The following is a 16,237-nucleotide window of genomic DNA, read 5'->3' on the forward strand; positions in this document are numbered from 1 at the left end:
AAGGGTTCAACTTCACTCTTTTGCATGTGGATATCCGGTTTCTTAATACCATTTGTTGAAGAGACTGTCTTTTCCCCATTAAGTGATTTTGGCACCCTTATTGAAGATCACTTGGCTATATAAGCAAGGGTTTATTTCTGACCTCTTTATTGTATCCCATTTATTTATGTATCTGTCCCTAGGCCAGTACCACACTGTTTGCTTCCTGTGGCTATGTAATATATTTTGAAGTAAGGAAGTGTGAGATCTCCAACTTTATTTTTCTTTTTCAAAATTCTTTTGGCTATTTGAGGTCCCTTGAGATTCCAAATGTGTTTTAGGATGAAATTTTCTATTTTTACATTAAAAAAATGCCATTGTCATTTTGATAGGGATTATGTTGAATCTGTAGATAGGGATTATGTTGAATCTGCTTTGAGTAATATGGATATCTTTTTTTTTCTTTTTAAAAATATTTATTTATTTTGAGAGAGAGGGTGCAAGTGAGTGTGAGTTGGGGAGGGGCAGAGAGAGATATAGAGAATCCCAAGCAGGCTCCAGGCTGTCAGCGCAGAGCCTGATGCAGAGCTTGATCTCATGAACTGTGAGCTCATGACCTGAGCTGAAATCAAGAATTGGACGCTTCACCAACTGAGCCACCCCAGGCGCCCCTGGACATCTTAACTATATTAAATCTTCCAACCTGTGATCATAAGATGTCTTTCCCCCTTTTTTGCTGCCTTTAATTTCTTTCCCCAGTGTTTTGTAGCTTTCAGAGTACAAGGCTTTCACTTTTTGGTTAGGTTTATTCTTAGTATTTTATTCTTTTTGATGCTGTTATAAATGAACTTGTTTTGTTAATTGCCTTTTCAGATTGTTCATTGTTAGTGTGTAGAAGCACAACTGATTTTAGTGTGTTGATTTCATATCTTGCAATTCTCCTGAATTTATTTTTACATGTTTTGTATGTGTATATACTCTTCAGGGTTTTTTACATATAAGATGATGTCAATTGCAAATAGATCTTTTTATTTCTTCCTTTTTAATTAACATGCTTTTCTTTTGCTTTCTTGCCTAATTGCTCTGGCTAGGGCTTCAGTACTATTTTGGATATAAATGGTGAATGTGCACATTCTTGCCTTGTTTCTGACCTTAGAGGAAAAGGTTTCAGTGATGCTAGCTGTGGACTCTTCATATATGACCTTTATTATGTTGAGGTAGTTCTTTATTTGCAGTTTGTTGAGTGTTTTTATCATGAAAGTGTGTTCAGTATTGTCAGATGCTTTTTCTGCATCGATTGAAATGGTTAAGTGGTTTTTATTCATTCTATTAATGTGGTATAGTGCGTTGATTGATTTTTGCGTTAATTAAAGCATCCTTGCCTCCTGAGGATAAATCCCATTTAGTCCTGGTGTCTGATCCTTTTAATGTACTGTTAAATTCAGTTTGCTAGTATTTTGTTGAGGATTTTTGCATCTATATTATCAGGGATAGTGGCCTATAGCTTTTTTTTTTTTTTTTTTTTTTTTTTTTTTTTCCTTGTTATGTCTTTCTTGGGCTTTGACATCAGGGTAATGCTGGCCTTATAAAATCAGTTTGGGAGTATTTTCATTTCTTCAGTTTTTAGGCAGTGTTGGTATAGGATTGGCATTACTTCTTTGAATCATTGGTAGAATTCAGCAGTGAAGCCATCTGGTCCTGGATTTTCTTTGTTGGGAGGTTTTTGATTATTGATTCAATCTCTTTACTATTTATAGGCCTGCTCAGACTCTCTTTGATTCAGTGTCAGTAGATTATATATTTCTAGAAAATTACCATTTCTTGTAGATTGCCCAGTTTTTTGGCCTATAATTGTTCATAGTATTCGCTTACGATCCTTTTCATTTCTGTGACATTAGTTGTAATGCCCCCCCTTTCATTTGTGATTTTACATATTTGAGTCTTTTATCTTGTTTTCTTAATCCAGCTGAGGGATTGTCAGTTTTGTTGATCTTTCCCAAAACCCAGCCCTTTTGTTTTTTTCTTAACAATTTTTTTTTCATGTTTATTTAATTTTGAGAGAGAGCAAGAGAGAGAGCGTGAGCAGAGGTGGAGTAGAGAGAGAGGGAGACACAGAATCCGAAGCAGGCTCCAGGCTCTGAGCTGTCAGCATAGAGTCCGATGCGGGGCTTGAACTCATAAACTGAGATCATAACCTGAACTGAAGTCAGATGTTTAACCGAATGAGCCACCCAGGCGCCCCTGTTGGGTTTTTTCTATTCTCTACTTTATCTCTGTTGTCAATCCTTATTTCCTTCCATCTGCCAATTTTGGGTTTAGTTGTTCTTTTTCTAGTTCGTTGAGATGTAAAGCTATGTTGTTGATGCGAGACCTTCCTTTTTCGGTGTACATGTTCATGCCTGTGAACTTCCCTCTTCATTCTGCTTTCACTACATCCCGTAAGTTTTGGTATGTTGTGTCTGCCTGTGGATTTGTCTCAAGATATTTTCTAATCTCTCTTGTGATTTCTTCCTTGAACTTGTGGTTGTTCAAGTGCATGCTGTTTATTAATTCTTGTGTATTTATGAATTTTCCACTTTCCCTACTGCTGTTGATGTGTAGTTTTATTCCATCGTGGTTGATAAGGATACTTGGTATGATTCCAATCTTAACAATTTGTGCCCAAAAGAGAACTTCTGTTCTAGAACATGTACTCTGATGTCTTAGGTTAAAACAAAAGAGAAGGTAGATAGCCAAGGAAAGTGTTTTGAAATTGAATGTCATGGAGTGAGAAAGTGACTAAATTACCAGTTGTTAACACAGGAATTTTCCCCAGTGTCTTCACCTATTGAAAGAAGTTTCTTTTCCTTTTTTTAAAATCTCTATTCCTGATTAAAAAAATTTTTTTTTAAATACTTATTTATTTTTGAGAAAGAGAGACAGAGCATGAGTGGGAGAGGGGTAGAGAGAGGGGGAGACACAGAATCTGAAGCAGGCTCCAGGCTCTGAGCTGTCAACACAGAACTTGACACGGGGCTCAAACCCACGAACCATGAGATCGTGACCCGAGCCCAAGCTGGAGGCTTTAACCGACTGACACCCAGGCGCCCCTCTATTCCTGATTTTTAAAACTGAAAACAAAAGCTATGAGATGATAATTTTACTGTAGTAAATGTCCTTTAATGCATCCTTGGAGTTAGCTGTCTTGAATTTGGCTCTGATCGGTTATTATTTACTGACTGATTACATTTAAACTTTTCAAGTTTGTCAGAATATGTGTAACAGGACTGAGAAAACTTTTAACTTTATAAATTCTCACCTTTAAGGCATTGATTGCACTTATATGGCTCTTAGCAAGGTATCATAAAAGCTGCCCCTGCTTTTATGGTTGAGGGAGGAAGGTATTTTCAGGGAGTTGGCTAGGGTTAGAAATGAACCCAAATGAGGTTGCAATGGTGAGGAGAGGCCAGTAGAGGGCTCTGAAGTACTTGGTTCTAAGATTTCTGAATTCTTTCTTTAGAGCAATAGGAAACCCCTGAGACGAGGGGACCCAAGTCCCAAAAATCTTTACCAGAGTCCCAAGTGCCTTCTAAGCTACTTTTTGACAAGAGTCTGTTATATATTAGAATATTTAGTTTTCAGATGGAGGTGTAAGTTAGAAATAGTTTAATATTTTCTACTCAGAATTGTAATTCTTTTTTTCAAATGAAGGTAGCATTAAAAGCTTTTCATTTGAAAGAGCCCGTATTTGATAAATTTGCTGTCCATACACCACTGAAATAGAGTCATAAGTACAAATGAGTGACTATCAGAAAAAGGACATTAGGAAAAATTAGGAAAATCTCACAATATGAACTTTAATTAATAAGAATATCAGTATTGGTTCATTGTGACAATCGCCCCTTAGTAAATGTAAGATATCAATAGTAGGGGAAGCTGGGGGTATGGAAACTGTCTATACTACCTTTGTAATTATTTTTCTGAAACAAAAAAACAAAAAATCCAAAACAAATAAGTGATGATATTGTAGATAGGAATAACCTCACTTTAGAGATGTGATCTTAATGAAATTAAATGGGGAGGGGAGGTCTTTTTGTCCTTTACTGCTATTATCCTATTAAAATACTTTCTTCCTTCCCCAATTCAAAGAACCAACTGTTCTTTAGAAGGATATAGGCAAGTGAAAAGAGAATACACTTCCATTTCTGATGGCTTCTTCCCACCATCTTGCCGTGGGCAGTTTCCTCGTGTAGGTAAGAGCAGTGATGTGCTGGGTACCTATCAACTGCAGATCTCTGGGGCTCTCTCGCTGCGAGGCCCTCTCCCTTCCAGACTCTGTCCCATGAACTCAGCTGCCTTAGGTCTTCCCCCAAGGACTAGAACAGGATCCTCCTCAGTTGCCCCTTTCTCTGCTTTGACCTAAAAGCTTTTTGAGCATAATCTGGGATAAACTGGGCTCAACCTCATTTGTTTCTCACCTCTCAAGGATCCGCTGTCCTATATCAAATGTTTTCACTCATGTGGATCTTGAGAAACTTAACAGAAGACCATGGGGGAAGGGAAGGGGAAAAAAAAAAGTTACAGAGAGGGAGGGAGGCCAACCATAAGAGACTCTTAAATAGAACAAACTGAGGGTGGATGGGGGAAGTATGGGAGAGGGGAAAATGGGTGATGGGCATTGAGGAGGGTACTTGTTGGGATGAGCCCTGGGTGTTGTATGTAAGCCAATTTGACAATAAATTATATTTATAAAAAACCATTCAATATGTTTAAAAATTCTAAATAAATGGTTTAAAAACAAAAAAGGATCCACTTTTTTTTTCCTTTTCCTTTGCTGGCTGATAACCAGTTTTGAAAAACATTGTTCTATGTATTTTTCCTGGTTTTCATGATGGCTTCAGAAAATCTGGACCCTCCTACCTCACTTTGGTGGAAGCAGGAGCCCGAAGCAGATGGAATTTATAAAGATTATATCTAAGTGCTGTGTTGAAATTGATACAATGTTCCTCTGTCAAAATAAAAAGTAATACCCTATTTATGACTGTTTTAAAAATGATTTAAAAAAACCCTATCTCTTCTAATTGAAGTCCTATTATCTGCAACAAATTAAAATAGAGAGATAATAATGTAACTAGGAGAGAAGATTTAAATTCAGTGTGCAGTTATATGCCTTGAGGTACCAGCAGATAATTGTGATCCCGTACACAGGTACGCATTATCACCTGGGCAGGGCATGTTCCGGGGAGCAAAGAACCCTGAGCCAGATTCCTGGTGTTGCCACCATGTCTGCCTTTTAGCTTCTCATCTTGAAAATGCTGGGGAACTTCAAGGTTGTTTAAGAATATATAGGCATAACTAATTGCTCTGTAGCTTATTGGCCACAGACCTTGGTAGGTACCTCTAGATTTTTCCACAGAGAGTTTCATGGGCATTTCTATTGCTAACGTGCCGCGTGATCGGAAAGAAACCCATCTGGCAGTTCCAGCCAGCCCCCCTCCCCCCATACTCTGATTGTCATCATTGCCTACGGTAATATCACATAAAGTGCCAAACTACAACATGCCCTTAAGGAAGTGCTCCGTAGGAGAGACCAGCTCAAACTGCTAGCGGGAGAGCACACCCTGATTTTCTAGAAGTGATTCCTGTAGCAACATCTGTTTCAACTGGTTTCACACCACCAGTGTAGAGGGGCCCTCTTTTATCTTCTCTGTGCCCACCTCTAAAGACCCATCGGCGGAAATTGGAGAGATTTTGCTCTTTATATCAGAGATCTTGCCTTTTCCTTCTGCCTTTCAGAAGTGAATGCATTGTAAGTAATGCTAAATAAAATGGATGTGATGGCTCTGAGAGATCCAAGCTCTTCAATTGTAACAGAAGGTGGACACTCACCACCTTCGTCTTAGTCCAAGCCTGGAAGCTGCTGTCCGGTACATTCTGTCTGGCTGCTGCAGGAGTGGGACTTTTATCTGCTAGTCCCCATGAACGTGGTGTGTGCAATTCACAATTGTGAATCAGCCACACATTTCTGTTGTCTGCTGCTGGTAATTAATACTTTCGCTCGTTCAGTCAAGAAACTTGCATGGAACATGTACTTTGGACTGGTTCCTGCTGCTGCGGAGATAAGAGTCCCCACTCTCAGTCTCAAGGAGCTTACAGTTCAGTGGTGGAAATGGATATAAAACAAATAACCAGATGATTACTTGGGGTAAAGTCGGATAAATGTCTGTTTTGTTAGTGGAGGTGAACTTTATTCTCTGGGAATGTTTATTCAATTGGCTACATGCAAATTTGCCGATTTGAAGTATGCTATGTTTAAGTGACTTGAGAAGAGATTTGTTTTTACTGTTTTTTAAAATGACTTTATTTTATTTAGAGAGAGAAAGAGTGCATGTGTGCAAGTGGAGAAGGGACAGCGAGAGAGGAGGAGAGAGAGAGAGGAGAGAGGATCCCAAGCAGGCTCCGCTCTGTCAGACCAGAGCCCGACGTGGGGCTCGAACTCATGAACTGTAAGATCGTGACCTGAGCTGAAATCAAGAGTCGGATGTTTAACCAACTGAGCCACCAAGCACCCCTTACTTTTTTAATTTTAGACAATGTTAGTTACAAAAATATTTTATTTTTTCTTGAAGATATACACTTGAGGCAGTTTTCCTTGTAAAGTATTGCGTTTCCCCATGTGAATGTCAAGGAAGAGAAAGCTTAACACGAACAGCTAATTTTAAGCATCTGTCACGGAACCTGAGTTGCTCAGTGAGGAAGGTTCTCTAGGCTAACGCAGCAGGATAACTCAAAACCCTTGTGAAGATGCCTAAGTGTCCCTGTGAAGGCAGGGACCTTTCTTTGCTTCTTGTGTCCTCCAAAGCAGTTCTCTGCATAGTTGAACTGGAGACAAGGCTGTGGCACTCTCAGGACAGAGCGCTAATTATGCACTCACGGTTTCTTCCGTGTGAGCTCCCCTGGTTTGACTTGGTTTTTATCATGACCCTTACTGGTTGACCCAACACGTCTTTATGCCCCAAGCAACTCTCCAAACAGGCTACATGTACAGAGTCCACCAGCCTAGGAGATGATCTAGTTTGAGGAGTCTACCCAGTAGAAAGACTCCATGTTGGATGGTACCCTGTGGGTTCAGTCAGATTCTCTTTTTTGGTCATTTTGATTTGCAGAGGAGGCAGTGGAAGCAAGGACTGTGTGTAAGCTGAGGCAGCAGAGGGGGAAACTGAGAGGGCGTCTGGGTCATGAATAGAGTGGGCTCAGTAGAGGAGGGGGTGAGAGAAAGCTGGCTTCTGAGGGGCTGACTGGATGTTGTGTCTCGAGCACTTGTTCGAGTTGTCTGAGTGGCCACTCTCTCGTGAATAAGGATGACTTTTCTAGCTCCGCAAGCCCATAAAGATCCTAGGGTTTCCTTTCTTTCTGGCATGTGCATAACAGATGCCCATCAGATGAGGTGGGCATTGCCTACTCCTCATAGTCTGTAAGGGGCTAACACAATATTTAGTCAGTGATAATTCTAAAAGGAATTATTAATGCTTCCATTACCATATTACACATTGTAACAACATGCCAACCTCGCTATCCTATTCACATTTAGCCTTATGCTGACTCTGTGTTTGCAAATCAGTAATGCTTGCATTTTTGTCAATATAATAAGAGTGTTAAACTGTATTGCTTGAAATACTGTGATTTTAATGTAAGCTAGCACTTTAAAAAATATTACAAAATTAACCAGGTAAGCCCGAGAAAGGATTTTATTATCCATCTTATTTTAGAATAGTTTTATTTTATTAAAAAGTATTTTTTAATATTTTTATTTATTTTTGAGAGAGAGACAGAATGCGAATGGGTTAGGGCAGAGAGAGAGGGAGACACAGAAGCAGAAGCAGGCTCCAGGCTCTGAGCTGTCAGCACAGAGCCCGACCCGGGGCTCGAACTCACGAGCTGTGAGATCATGACCTGAGCCGAAGTCTGACGCTCAACTGACTGAGCCATCCAGGCGCCCCTAGAATAGTTTTATTTAAATCAAAATGCCTGCTGTTCTATTTTAATGCATTTTGTACATGTAAATAAAATCAGGACTGGGGGCGCCTGGGTGACTTAGTTAAGCTTTCGACTTTGGCTCAGGTGATAATCTCCTGGCTTGTGGGTTCAAGTCCCATATCAGGCTCTGTACTGACAGCGTAGAGTCTGGAGCCTGTTTTGGATTCTGTGTCTTCATCTCTCTCTGCCCCGGTCCCTGCTCTCTCTCTCTCTCTCCCTCCCTCCCTCTCTCTGTCTCAAAAATAAATAAACATTAAAAAAATTTAAATGAGGACTGGAAAATCTGACGATTTTCATCAGATAGGAAAATGCTTTTGTAACACTTGTCCTTGTTTGAAATTGAAATTTCATGTTTCTGTAAGAATTGATGAGCAGAAGCTCAGGTACAATCAGTAAATTGATCTGTAAAAGAGTACCCGCAGGGTTTTAACTATTTTTGGAATTGCTTCCCAGCCCACACAGGCAATTAAGTAAGAGTAAGAAAAAAAGGAAACACTCATCTGAATCCTCTATTAAAGTCTAGGTTCCACTCTAAGACACAACATTTTATTTTTTGATCTCATAATATTTAGCATATGTGTTGGTCATATTCACATGTATGGGCTCTGTTTTCTGCAGTATTCCAATTCTCCTTCTATCTTTCCTTATTATGCACTCCCATTCCCTCCCACCTCCTTGTGAATAAAAATGCCTCTTTCAAATATCTAAATTACATTTCATTGATAACTACCTTCAGTTCAGCACCTAATGCCTCCTCTCTCAGGAACTTGAGAACATGTGCTTTTTTTTTTTTTTTTTTTTTTTTTTTTTTTTTTTTTTTTTTAATGCAGTATCCATGAACATAAAACCAGAAATTCAGAGTAAAATGAGGGAAAATTCAGTTATTCAGCTATATTTGGTCTCCTAGACAGAGCTGGTATCCTTCCTTAGTGCTAAAGACTGACTTGAACTCTAACAGAATTCAGATCTCTTTTAATTTAAGTATAGAGCCAACTCAGTGGCCATGACATTCTAGGGCTTCCAGGTAGAATTGACTTTGCAAGGCATCTGATAATGTATGTGCTTTCCCTAGTCCCCACTGCTCTGTGAATTTAAAAACATTTAGCAAACATTTAAAAATGATCAACCCAGGCTTTTCACATGCAAATGTTATAAAAATTAAAAAATATATAAGTATATACACTGGAAATATAATGGCCTTTTCATGAAAGTTTAAGAATTTCATAATGACATGGAAAAATACAGGAAGGCAGGGTGCCTGGGTGGCTCCGTTGAGTGTCTGATTTCGGTTCAGGGCATGATCTCACGGTTTGTGGGTTCCAGCCCTGCATTGGACTCAATGCTATCAGTGCAAGCCCTCTTGGGATCCTCTGTCCCTCCCCTCTCCCCTGCCACCCCTTCCCCACTCACACACACACACACTCTCTCTCTCTCTCAAAAATAAACAAACATTAAAAAAAAATACAGGAAGGCAAGAAGGTAGCCAAATTATTAAGAGTTGTTGCTAGATTTGTATTGGGCTCCTGCTAAATTAGCTTAAATCCTGAAATCACAGGCAAGCATTTACGGCTAAGTTAAGACTATGGATGTTCTAAATAGAGCCCAGTCTATCATTGTGTAGATTTTGACATTTCTTTTTTTTGTTTGGTATCTTGTTTTTGATTCATCTAGTTTTCAAATCTTTACTGACTGAAAATAATGACTCACATATAAGGAAGACCATCTTCTGCAATGGAAAGTTATTTCTGTTCCAATAAAATTCAATAATAGCTACTTCCTCTCAAACAGGAGTAATGCTAGCAGTACATTATAGAGACACCTGTTCTCAGCTATTCTCTTTGGATTCTAACCAGTTGTTACTACAAAGGATGTAAAAGATGCCTTTGGTGCAATCAAGATTTTTGTTCTAACCAACCATCGGCTTCATAAATCATTAAGATAGTTTCCGTCTTAAATTAGAGGTAAAATCACGGCCTATTTATATTAATCAAAGTGTATAATTATTTTGTCGTTTTCCTAGAAAACAATTTTGTGTTCATTTGCTGTTTGTTTGCTAGCATAATATTACAGACCTGTATAGCCTACCTTTAGTAATTTCTCTATTCGGTAGACATAAACATAAACCTGTCTAGAGGATAGTAAGATTACTGAAGGTAGGTTCTACAGTATAATATTATGCTAGCAAACAAATTGCAAGTGAATGTAAAATTTTTCCAGGAGGGAGGGGGGAGGTCTTGTTTAACTTATGACATCGACCCAAGTAACTGTGTTCTATTTGTTCCCAAACCAGTCTTGAAAGGAGAATTTTGTCTCCATTAAGCTTGAGCAGAATATTTCCAGTAATGATTGTACAGCCTCCATTTTCATGAAGTCACCATCATAGAAAATTGATTAGGCATATTAAATATTTCCAGGCTTTAATAAAATAACAAACGTGAATGGTGTTAAAATCAGTACAATGAAAATCTTCAGAAAAATATGGTTTACTTGATAATGAAGCATTAAAAAGGATGTCTCCTTTCATTTTTCTGACTACTTCCTTCTTAAGCTAAACTTGGATTGAAATTTTTTTTTTCCTAAGGAGGCACCATAACATGATGGGACGGGATAGCATGATGGGATGCCAGGTTTGGTAGGGAGGAGGGGACAGCACCCCTGGGTTTCGATTTCAGCACCCACCACAGACGAAAGCTGTGGCCTTGGCAAGTCACTTACCTTCACTGAGCCTTGGTTTACTTGTTTATAAAATGGGGGCAATAATAGCTACCTTATTAAGTAAATACGTAGGAGTGGAATTGCTAGGTCCTGTGGTTAAGTATATGTTTATAACGAGAAGGAGTTACCAAACTGTTTTTTACAATGGTTTTACCACACTTGATTTTTAAAAGAAGTCATAGATTAGCTATTTTGATGCTGTATGTCCACCACCTTAGAGAATCAAATAGCCTCCCGATCAGTGTGGGAAATTGTGTGGGAAATGCATGGAGAGTGTGGATGGACGAAGCAGGTGCACAGGAAGCTTGGGCTGGAAAGTTTTGCTTTAGTTTCCTTATCCCGCTGCATTCCAGAGTCTGATCTCTACTCACAAGCAGACGGATTCTTCAGCCTTCAGGCCCTTTTCTGTTCTAGTAACTGAACCATCAGATGGAGGCAGGAAGAGCGTAAGCTCTTCCAGGGAAATTTTGGATGGCTGTACAGGTCACCCCAGCTGCCAACTCAGCTGGACATTTATTAGCTCAGTGCTGACTAGTATTCTGTTACTGTCTGAGGTTCGCTTCCTGCCATTAGTGTGTGCCCTGGGTCATAAGGCTGGGTCTTTAGCAGTGACTCCACGCCAAGCTCCTTGCTGTACCTTCCCATTGCCGTCCCCTTGGGAGACCTGGGGCTTCGGCTTATCATTATTATTAGTCTCTTCTGCCCAAGAACTGCACCTACACGCTAATCAGTTCCCTCTTTCTGTTTCACCCTGATGGGCCGACCTAAGGATGTATGGAAACCTTTCTGCAGTAAAACTGTTAGGTTGTCTAGAAATTCATCAGTGAGAAAAATACCTGAAGGGAAGTAGTTCGAAGCTGTAAGGTGCTAAATATTTTTCTTTCTTTTAAGTGTAATGTTTATCAATTGATTTTTAAACCTTGGGCAGAAATTTGTCAGAGAGTACGGATGTGAAATGAAGGTGTGTCTGTGTTGGTTTGCAGCCTCGGGAGTTCCCTATCTGAATCTGAACCTGGCCCCCATGCATGGGATACAAGAAGACACTGAAGAAAGGGGCAGACCACTTCGCGTTGGTAGGTGGCAGTTTTGATACTCGAGGAAACTTACATAGGGGGCTTCTCTTGGGCAGTTGCAAGATGAGTGGATCTCTACAGCCTGGCCCCCCGCTCCCCACTCTCACCGTGCCCACCAGAATCTTAAAAGTTTATAGAGAGGCCTTAACTGGGTTCGGTTGTGTATACCACCCAAATGCTCTCAACCACACATTATTCTCTCAAGGTTGCATCCTTGAAATGGCTCCAGCTATGGGAATGGGGGGCAGAATGTACATTTCAAGGATATGAGAGATGGTGAGTTTTGTGGGTCCAGCTTGCATGTCAGCCGGTGGTCATGTGGTCTCGATGACCTCCTCCAACGATTTGCTGTCTCTTTTGAACTGCTCACTGGTCACTACGAAGAGAAATTTAGGGGAGTGGTGTTCACAGCTGAAGAGAGATAACATTATCAGGGACCCCATGGCACTTTAGAATATGTAAGGAATTCCTTAAATTTTCTGGTAGAATTACTGCAAAAGATAGAAATGCTTAGATTCTTCTGAAACTCATACCTCATGCTGTGATGACTCTAACACCTCTAAACCTTGATTTTATTCTGGCCACATTTTGCAGCATAGAAAAGCACGGTTACTTTTAACCTCTTTACCTAAAATTTTTTCTGACCTATAAACGATCCCAGGAAAACAATCTAGAAATACAACGTTCCACTGAAGTAATGAACCGGGAACATGTAGCTTGCCAACAGCTAAACTTGAGCATGATTGTATGAGTGTGAGGACTGGTGTTCATCATCCCTGTGAAAACGGGTTGCTGTCACTTCCCTGCTGAGACCCGGGGCACATCCCAGTCCCATACTGAGCCTCAGGGGGGACCCACATGCTCGGGGCAAGACTGATCTCTTCCATGTTGAATGACTATTTGCCGCGATGAAGGTAGTATTCTGAGAGGAGCAAATGGAGGGTGAGACATGGGAAAAAGTCAGGCTTTTCCATCTAATTAGGACCCTTTCTGTGTCAGCTAATAGTAAGGAATGAATGTTTCCACCTAACATTTACTTTGGAAGAGGAGATAGCTGTGTGAAAACTAGCTGTCCTAACCAGAGAGCATCTGACCAAGCAATTGCACGTGTCGCATGGAAATAAGTGCACAAACCTGTTAGCAGAGTGAGCTTTGTGCGGGCCACACAAGTGTATGAGCAGGTGTTTTGGTTCAGGTAGGGCTTGGCCAGGTGCTTGACCAGGGTTTGGATTGGTGGGAAGAAAGGGTGGGTGTCTCATGCCAAAACCCAGCCATGCCAGTGGATTTGAGGACAAGTGAGTAGTTATTTGTGTCAGAAAACCCAGTAAAAGTAGGGCATGGTGATATGGAATCCTTGAAAGTAGGGAGGCTCGATATCCAGTTTGAGGCATGTTGACGAGGGGCTCTGGAGATCTGAAGAGAGACCTGTGAAAGCTTTTTCAAAGTCTGAAGTTGGTCAGCAGAATGAGTAAACCCCAAACATCTGCCCCTTCTGTTACCTCTCCCACAAGGAATAGCACCCCTGCTAACAACTTGGTGTAAAGACACACACACACACACACACACACACACACACACACACATTTTTCTCTTGAGAATGTTTCTTTTAGATGAATTGTTTTTTAAATTAAAAAGTGACATAGTCCCATAAAAGAACGAAGCAGTTAGGTGCTCACCCCCAAAGGAGAGATTATTGTTATGTCTGTATGGCAAACGGATTCCAGTTCAGAGTTTTGGACTGAAATAAAAGAGCGTAAGCGAAAACAGCAGGAACATTTGAAAACCACACATCTCTCTTCCGGCACTCCCTTCCTAGAACAGAAATAAAAGACTTGTGCTTTAAAATATTGGATAGAGAAATTTTATTTGTACTTGCCGTTCTCCAAGTTACAATCACTACCTGATAGTGTTAATACTTTTGTTTAGTACCCTTCTTTAAAAAATACAGGGGAAGTGACCTGTTCCAAGAAACGGTGTCCTTTAACTCAATTGTGTGTGTACTGTGATTATTTTTAAAGTGGCCTATTGAGTAAAGGATATGAACAGGTCACTTACAAAACAAGCAGTAAATGTGGCTAATAAACGTGTTAAAAAACGTTCCTTCACTAATACTCAAAGAAATGCAAATTAAAATAATGACATGCCATTTTTGCCTGTCAAATTAATATTTCTGAAAATTGTTGCATAAATTTTATGGCTAGGATTGCAAGCCAACACATTTTGGGCAATGGAGGCACATAATAAAAACTCTAAAGATGTTCCTGTGCTTTGACCCAGCATTCCTACTTCTAGACTTTGCTCTGTGGTCATCTGGGAGAAAGCCTGATGAGGTCCAGAGGTGTCAGAGCAAAGCAGTCCTTCCTTCCCCTGGGCTGTAATCTTTTTTTGCAGTGGTTGATCCTCTAATTTTCAGTAATACCACTTAAGCTCCTAAATCAGATCTTTTTATAGGACTCTGGATTTGAAGTCGAATCAGGCTCTTAAACGTGCTGTGGTTTCTCTCGGCTTCATTGTAAAAAACCTCTGAAGAGCTAGACACAGAAGATAAAAAAACAAAAACAAAAAACAAACCAACAAGAATCCTTGACAAATAATTTATTGCCAAAATTACTAAATACTTGGTCGATAGGGCGAAACGGAGGAAAAACTGTAAAGAAGCTTTCTCTTATTAAACAAAACAACTCTACCCATTTGAAACACACGTGAAGAAACCGACCACCCTTTTGCCTTGACTCAGAGACCCAAATTTCTGGGCGTTCATTTTCACCAGATTCTGTGAGTAATGACTTTTAGCAGCTAGATCACTGTTCCCCCACTCGCGATTCTCCTGTGTCTCTTCAGATACAGAAAGTTCCTGAAAATATTTGAATCATCAAATCTTTGATTCATTTCATATATCTGGCACAAAGAGGTTTTCTCATTATCTTATGCCAGAGAGAGTGAGATTTAGACTTATGTTCGTTGTTGTATTCATCTTCTGGACATACGAATTAAGCCCTGATGAGTTGTACTCACTTAACTCACATTGACATGTGTATATGTATATGACATTGTATTTGTATTGTGATGTATTTAGATGGAGGTACACACAGATGATGATACAAGTAGATGTAGGCATAGTATTGACATAGATACAGCACAACTGTGTAATTACATATGTATTTCATATACATCTAGACTGGATCCACATCGATACCTTATTGAGTTGTGAGGCATAAATAAGTTGATACATGTGAAGCTCTTAGCATAGCACTTGGCACATTGCAATCAATAATAGAGAAAGAGTGAGAGACTGAAAGATAGATGCAGAGAGAGGCAGGGAGAGACAGACACAGAGAGAACCTGCTAATAAATGTAATTGATTTGGTCATATCTTAGTTTAGGCTGCTGCAATAAAATATGGAATGAATGGCTTACACAACAGACATTTCTCAGTTCTGGAGGCTGGGAGGTCCAAGATCATGGTGCTGGAAGATTTGGTTCCTTCTTCCTGGTTTGTAGGTGGCCACCTTTTTGCTGTATCTTCACATGGCGGATATCTATCTATCTGTTTACCAATGATCATCTATCTATCTATCTATCTATCTATCCATCTAATCTAATCTGTCTATCTACGGATATCAGCTTTCTCGTGTCTAAGAGCTAATCTCATCATGGGGGCTCCACCTTCATGACCTAATTAGCTCCTGAAGGCTCCACCTCCAAATACATCACATTGGGGGTTACATATAAGTTTTGGGGAGACCAAACACTCAAACCCATAGCAGGTAAGGCTTTAATTTTAAGGTTAAATGGCAATTTGTAGTCTATGTTCTCTCTTTAAAAAAAATTCTTCTACTTTTCAGTTCTTGAATTTCCATAGGCAAAGGAACAACAGTTTGACTAAATGTTTCTGCTTTTTGAGATCTGGATTGTCATTTGGACTACTATAATCATGAGCATCCTATAGTCTTATATTTGCAGAGATGGCACCTTGTATTTTTAAAACAGTTTTATTTTTTTATTATTATTATTTTTCTTTTCAACGTTTATTTATTTTTGGGACAGAGAGAGACAGAGCATGAACGGGGGAGGGGCAGAGAGAGAGGGAGACACAGAATCGGAAGCAGGCTCCAGGCTCTGAGACATCAGCCCAGGGCCCGACGCGGGGCTCGAACTCATGGACCCCGAGATCGTGACCTGGCTGAAGTCGGATGCTTAACCGACTGCGCCACCCAGGCGCCCCGAAAAACAGTTTTATATGTTGTGTCAAATTTGGTTTCTCATGAAACGTTCTATGAGGTAGAAAAGACATATATATTTATTTCACAGATAAGCTCCCGGTGGAGTCCAGGGTGCGTTAGATTACACAGCTAGAACATAGTGGTGCTAAATCCTAAATAAACAGGCCTTTGTCCCAATGCACATTTGTGTGTCCCCATCCCATGAGGCAGTACATTGCACCCTCAAAGGAA

The sequence above is a fragment of the Lynx canadensis genome, chromosome C1 (assembly GCF_007474595.2).
Source record: "Lynx canadensis isolate LIC74 chromosome C1, mLynCan4.pri.v2, whole genome shotgun sequence".
In the NCBI taxonomy this organism is placed as follows: domain Eukaryota; kingdom Metazoa; phylum Chordata; class Mammalia; order Carnivora; family Felidae; genus Lynx; species Lynx canadensis.